Source organism: Panthera onca, chromosome E3 (genome assembly GCF_046562875.1).
Source record: "Panthera onca isolate mPanOnc1 chromosome E3, mPanOnc1 haplotype 2, whole genome shotgun sequence".
Taxonomy (NCBI): Eukaryota; Metazoa; Chordata; class Mammalia; order Carnivora; family Felidae; genus Panthera; species Panthera onca.
Window position 1 is genome coordinate 42,128,039 of NC_138354.1, and position 7,630 is coordinate 42,135,668.

The 7,630-nt window shown below is 40.7% G+C and overlaps 1 pseudogene; it reads left to right on the top strand.

Moving 5' to 3' along the window:
- Positions 1–3,458: 3,458 nt before the first annotated feature.
- Positions 3,459–6,208, top strand: LOC144614803 (small nuclear ribonucleoprotein Sm D1 pseudogene; annotated as a pseudogene).
- Positions 6,209–7,630: the final 1,422 nt, after the last annotated feature.

The following is a 7,630-nucleotide window of genomic DNA, read 5'->3' on the forward strand; positions in this document are numbered from 1 at the left end:
AAAGAACATCCTACTAAAGAATGAATGGGCTAACCAAGAAATTAAGGAGGAAATTAAAACGTACACGGAAGCCAATGAAAATGATAATACAACAGCCTGAAACCTCTGGGATGCAGCAAAGACAGTCATAAGAGGGAAGTATATAGAAATCCAGGCCTTCCTAAAGAAGGAAGGTCTCAAATACACAATCTAACCTTACACATTAAAGAGTTGGAGAAAGAACAGAAAATAAAGCCCAAAACAGGTAGAAGAAGGGAAAAAATAAAGATTTGAGCAGAAACCAATGACACCAAAGTCAAGAAAACAGAACCGATCAGTAAAACCAGGAGCTGGTTCCTTGAAAGAAGCAACAAAATTGATAAAAACCTAGCCAGATTGATGACAACAAAAAAAGGAAAGGACCCAAATAAATACAGTTAAGAATGAAAGAGAAGAGATCACAACACTGCAGAAATAAAAAAACAATCTTAAGAGAATATGATGAGTAATTATATGCCATTTAATTGGGAAATCTAGAAGAAATGGAGAAATTCCCAGAAACATATAAGCTACCAAAAGTGAAACAGGAAGAAATAGAACATTTGAATAGACCCATCACCAGTAAAGAAAGTGGATTATTAATCAAAAATCTCCCAAAACCAAGAGTCCAGGGCTGCCGGATGGCTTATCAGGGGAACTCTACCAAACATTTAAAGAAGAGTTAACACCTAATCTTCTTTTATAAAGAAGAGTTAACACCTAAGCTTTCCCAAAAAATAGAAATGGAGGACAAGCTACCAAACTCATTCTCTGAGGCCAGCATTACCTTGATTCCAAAACCAGACAAAGACCCCACTTAAAAGAACTACAGACCAATTTCCCTGATTAACATGGATGCAAAAATTATCAACAAGATACTAGCCAAGCAGATCCAACAATACATTAAAAGAATTATTCACAACGACAAAGTGGGATTTATGCCTGGGATGCAAGGCTGGTTCAATATCTGCAAATCAACCTATATGATACATAACATTAATAAAAGAAAGAAAAAGAACCACTTGATCCTCTCAATAGATGCAGAGAATGAATCTGACAAAATACAGCATCCTCTCTTGATAAAAACCCTCAAGAAAGGAGGCATAGAAGGATCATACCTCAAGATCATAAAAGCTAGATACAAAAGACCCACTTCTAATATCACACTCAATGCGGAAAAACTGAGACCTTTCCCCTTAAGGTCAGGAACCTGACAAGGATGTCCATGCTCACCACTCTTATTCAGCGTAGTGTTGGAAATCCTAGCCTCAGCAATCAGACAACACAAAGAAATAAAAGGCAGCCAAATCGACGAGGAGGAAGTCAAAATTTCAGTCTTTGCAGTTGATAAGATATTCTTTGTGGAAAATCCAAAAGATTCCACCAAAAACACTGCTAGAACTGATCCATGAATTCAGCAAAGTCGCAGAATATAAAATCAATGCACAGAAATCGGTTGGATTCCTATACACCAATAAAGAAGCAGCAGAAAGAGAATCAAGAAATTGATTCCGTTTACAATTGCACCAAAAACCATAAAATATCTAGGGATAAACCTAACCACAGGGGTGAAAAATCCATACACTGAAAACTATAGAAAGCTTATGAAAGAAATTGGAGAAGACACCAAAAAATGGAAAAATATTCCATGCTCACGGATTGGAAGAACAAATATTGTTAAAGTGTTGACACTACCCAAAGAAATCTACATATTCAATGTGATCCCTATCAGAATAACTCCAGCATTCTTCATAGAGCTACAACAAAATCCCTAAAATTTATATGGAACCAGAAAAGACCCCAAATAGCTGAAGCAATCCTGACAAAGAAAGGAGAATGGAGGTACCACAAGTCCGGACCTAAGGATGTATCACAAAGCTGTAATCATCAACACAGTATGGTACTGGCACAAAAGCAGATACATAGATCAACGGAAACAAATAGAGAACCCAGAAACGGACACACAAACGTATGGCCAACTAATCTTTGATAAAGCAGGAAAGAAGATCCAATGGAAAAAAGTCTCTCCAGCAAATGGTGCTGGGAAAACTGGAGAGTGACATGCAAAGGATGAAACTGGACCACTTCCTTACACCATACACAAAAGCAAACTCAGAACGGATGGAAGACCTAAACGTAACGCAGGAAGCCATCACAATCCTAGAGGAGAAAGCTGGCAAAAACCTCTTTGACCTTGGCCACAGCAACTACTAACTTGACATGTCTCTGGAGGCAAGGGAAATAAAAGCAAAAATGAACTATTGGGACCTCAACAAGATAAAGAGCTTAACCGACTGAGCCACCCAGATGCCCCTCCACTGAACAATTTTAACGGCTTTTCCTAAGCCTGAAGGTTGAAAGAAAGTTCAGTCTTATACCAAAAAAGCCTCATGAATCTGTTCACGATTATCACCTTTGACTCTAAATTGTCTTTAATTAACTCTGCTCCTCCTTTAGATCTATGTTTGTTAATGTGCTAGTCTGGGACTTTTCCCTTTTAGTTAAAAGGACCAAGAATGGAATGGGAAACTATGTCCACTCTAGGTTTAATTAACGTGGAAAATCACTTTGCTCAGAGCCTAGATGAGTCATCTAGTGGAAAGACTGTTAAATTTTCAATGCTCAACTCCAGCAAATAAAGGCCACCTGAAACTAGAAGTCTAGTTCCTGCTGTGACCGCAAGAACTAGGACATTGAAAAAATATGGTTATAAATTTAAGAGCTTCAAGGCCCTGCAGCCCTCTTTCCAACCTTTTCAATGTCCTCCCAATTCCCAAAGATGGGATTCCAAGGAACCACGGAGCCCTTCCCAAGCCTCCGTCTTAATCTTTTTGGAGAAACTACTCTCCCGATTGGGAATGAATGTATCTCTGTCTTTACTGAAGCTGCAACTAACCCGAGTGCTATAAAGCAGCCTTAGCCTCGGGGTACAAAAACAGCTCAATTAGGGGGGATCTATTAGATTTCAACACGTTCCTACCTCTGATCCTATTCCCTTTGATCAAGGCCCTTTGAGAGATATACACCCTATTCTCCTTAGTTCTTCGACCCGTATTGATTACCTGGACTGAGATTTCTTAGAAAAATACCATGCTGGAATTTCTTTTGCCCAAAAGGGAAAATAATTCTAGAATTTGACAACAGTAACCAAAATAGCAAAAAGGGATAACAGGATCCTTTGGCACCTTTTCTGTGCCGTGTCTGTGCTGGTACTATAGCTGAGTCTGGAGGTACTGATCATTTATTCTTATTGGATCAGCTCCCATCCTCGTTATGGGCAAAATCTTCAACTGATCTTGGCAGAATCCACCGTGTACCCCCCGTCAAGATTCAAATCGATCCTGCAAAACTTCTCCCTAGAATTAATCAATATCCTATAATTTAAGAAGGCCTTCAATGCATCAACACCATAATAGAATGTTACAAGGCTCATGGCCTCCATAATCCCCTGCAGTAGTCCATGTAACACCTCTATTATACCTGTGAGAAAACCCAAATGCTGAGGATATTATTTTGTCCAAGACCTCCGAGAAATAAATAGCACTGTAATCCCTCGACATCCCCTTCTTCCCAAACTTCACACTCTACCTACATGGACTCCCATTGAAAGCAAAGTTTTCAATGCACTTGACCTATGTGGTGTAGTTTTTAGCATTCCAGTTTATAAGGATAGCCGGTATCTTTTTGCCTTCACTTGCAGGGAATGAATGACAGTACATCTGGACTGCAACCTCCCTGGGTTTCACAGAGTGCTTCATGTTTCCCACAAACCTTAAAGGCTGATTTGGATGATGGAAAGTGTTCTGCAGGCTCTACTTTGTTACAATGTGTAGATGATTTGTTTCTCTGCTTCCCTACTCATGCCTCTTCACACGAAGACAGCACCCCCCTGGGAAAACTTTTTGTTTTACAACTTAAGCCTACAAAGTCTCCCAAGAAAAACTGCAGTTTGCTCAAACTCAGGTTAGGTATTTAGCTCACCTGTTCTCAGAACAAGGCCCACATCTGGACCCAGGCAGACTGAAGGCATCCACAATTTTTCACAACCTAAAACTAAGAGCCAATTACAAGGCTTTCTTGGATGGCTGTCTACTCTCAAAACTGAATTCCAAACTTCTCTCTTAAGGCTCAGCACCTAAATGCTCTACTGAAAAAATGAGAATGCTAATCCTACTATTCGGAAAGAGGGGGATGACACAGCCTCGTAAACGTTATACCTTTAATTTATGTTCTGTGGGCCATTATGTATATAAGACAGCCTGGTCCTTACCCACGACTGCTTTGCATGTCCTACCCTATGGACCATCCTTCATCACCAGTCATGAGCTATGACCCCACCCCCCCACCTCCTCCATTTGGTAAGATGACCTGAAGTGGATGAGGGACTTGTAAAGCATATTCATCTTTTTCGGGAAAGACTTGGTGGGAATGTCGTAGAGATGGTTGTGAGGGCTTGGCAATTCAATTGCAAACCTGTCTGAGGACAGTGTAACATATCTCAAGCTTCTCAGGATGTATGTACAATGTGCTGTGTCATTTCCATGTAATGAGGTCAGCTATAGGTTTCTCTTGTCAAAAAGAAAGAGGATTTTTACACAAAGGCAGATGTATCGTGAGTAGTTGTGCACACTTTACAGACACAATGTTTTGAGTTCTGTGAGGATGAAATGCACCCCTAAGTGCAGGTGCCTCAGGTGTCCTGTGTGAAATGGGGCACATGCATTATATGACACAGACCTTGTGTTCACCACAATGGAAGCACCAGTGAAGGAATGGGGGAAACTTGAATCACACAGGAATAGAAGGGAAGTTGAGGACAGTAAGCAGAGTTTGAGGAGGTGAAGAGGGGAGGGTCCTGGGGTCAGTGAGATGCAGTTGCAGGCCATTCCTGACCACAGCCTGAGCAGGGAGCATGAGTTCCACACGGAGCTGCTATGTGGGATCACTCTCAGTGCACAGTGCAGGGTTCATCTCTGAAGTGTCATTTTTGTCAAAGTGCACCTAGGTGATCATCTAAAAAGGTTGTTGTCTCCCTGCATTGTCTGAAGGTTCTGGATATTTATGGGTGAGAAAGTGCCCTGGATATATAGGAAATTTAGCTTGGTCTTAAGGAAATCCTTGTCTGCCTAAGTTCACATCCCTCAGTGAGACGAAAAGTGAAGACAGGATCTAGATCAGCTGAGAGCCTGCATTAGCCTTCAGCCTCAGTCAACCTACAATTCAGGGCTGGCCAGATGCCACCCCTGCTGGACCCCTGACATCACCCTAACTACAGCTTTGCATCTATCTCCTTAAACTTTTCTCACAATATCCCGAGGATTTACCTGTGTTTCTGCTGTCTCAGCCAGAATACCAATTCTCACTGGGACCTACACAGAGCCTGAGCTGTGTTATCTGTGAAACAGAGGTAATATTTGTTTCTAAGGGCATAATAAAAAGAAGACATTGAACACAGAATGCATCTGCAAAATGTCTGTGAAATGTCCACTCACCCTTCTCACAGTTTCAATTAAGATATCTCCACACAAATGATCATCAAAAACAGATGGTCACAGTCATACTCCTAGGCTTTTTGGACTTGGGTGGTCGTGTTTTGTGCGCTATCCGACTGAAAGAGTGCCGGCACCACTAGGATGAAGCTCGTAAGATTTTTGATGAAATTGAGTCATGAAACCGTAACCATTGAATTAAAGAATGGAACACAGGTCCATGGAACAATCACAGATGTAGATGTCAGCATGAATACACGTCTTAAAGCAGTGAAAATTACTTTGAAGGATAGAGAACCAGTGTAACTGGAAACACTGAGTATTCGAGGAAATAACATTCGATATTTTATACTGCCAGACAGCTTACCTCTGGATACACTACTTGTGGATGTTGAACTGAAGGTGAAATCTAAGAAAAGGGAAGCTGTTGCAGGAAGAGGCCGAGGCCGAGGAAGAGGAAGAGGACGTGGTCGGGGTAGAGGAAGAGGGGGTCCTAGGTGATAATGTCTCTCAAGATTACTATTTCAAAGTGATACGTGATTTGGAATATTTTTTGTACAGGCTTTGTTTATGTCAGTTTTTAATAAACATGAATGTAGGACACAGTTGTCTACTGACTGTCAAATTTTAATAGTTCATATAGATTCATGATATTTACATAGTAGGAGCTAAGCATTTCTACTAGGCAATCACAGACTGATTTCATTTTAGATCAGACTTAATTTTTGAACTAAAGTTTTTGTATGAATGTATGTAGAATATGTACCTATTTCACATGCACTGAATATGCATTTTATTGTTTTACTTTGACTCCATTCTGTAGAACCTGCCTACAAGTGAAATAATAAGTTCATTTTGGTACTTCAGGAAAAAAAAAACAGATGGTCACGGAAGTTCATTAAACTAAGACTGTTAACACCTCAGCCAAGGGATTGGGAATCGCCATTTTAAACAATAAGACAAAGACATGCTTTTTCTATTAAAATTCAGGCCCTACCAGGCAAAGAAAGAAAACGATAATTACGAGAATGTGTATATCAGAGTTCTACATCTGAGATCTGAAGACAATCATATTCCATTACATATAGACTCGCAGATGCATCCACACACTAAAGTGTTCATCTGAGGCCACAGATTAACTATCGAAGAGGGAATGCAGGTAGGAAAACATAACACCATAGGGAAATAACCCCAAATCTCATAAATCTCACTGCCTTACATGACAACTATTTTGAAATTTGAAGAGGACTGTGTGAGCTGACAGAGTATGGTGATTATATATCTTAAAAATGTGAGCACTGGGTGTTGTATGGAAACCAATTTGACAGTAAATTTCATATATTAAAAAATAAAAAAAAATTAAAAAAAATAAAAAAAAAAACAAAAAAATAAAAAAATTAAAAAAAAAAAATGTGTCAGATCTGCCTGCATGCTTTCTCTGCCCACATGGTACTCTCCACTTCGTTTTTCTTAGTATCCCCTAATACTACTTTCACTGTTCTGTCTCTGTTTCAGTGTTTGCTTCTAGGAGGACCTACTCTCACCCCCCATCGAATGCACACAGTACGGTTCCTATACACACAGGTAACAAACCAGCAGAAATTGAGGTGATGGAGGATAGTAGCAAGATCACCCTTTGTGCAGAGGAGCCCGAGAGAGTTTTCTGGGGTGATGGTAATTTCCTATATCTAGATGCATGGGGTCCTTGTGCTCATTTATTTTAGAAATACTCACTGACTCCTGGTGCTTCGGGTCAGATAGACAGGTTCCTGACCCTAGAATATGGCTGATTTGTAATGGTGGGTAAGGATCAGGGACCAGCAGTGACTGTGGGAGATGAGTGAGGAGGCTACACATAGAGATCCTTACCCAGGATGCCATGTCTCCACAGACAGCAACCTTGTGCAGGACGGCTCTGAGGATCATATATTTCTTGATCAGTCCTGTGAACTCCATAATCCTACTCCAGATTTCTCACTGGGGGATGGACAGGGCAGAGGCCAGCAGCTGGATGACACCCTGATTATGGCTGGAGTGGAGCAGTGGGCCTGGGAGATTGAGTCAGAGAAAGGGAAAGGCAGAAGGTAGTGAAGAGGAGTTTGAGAGATAAAGGGAAGAGGAGA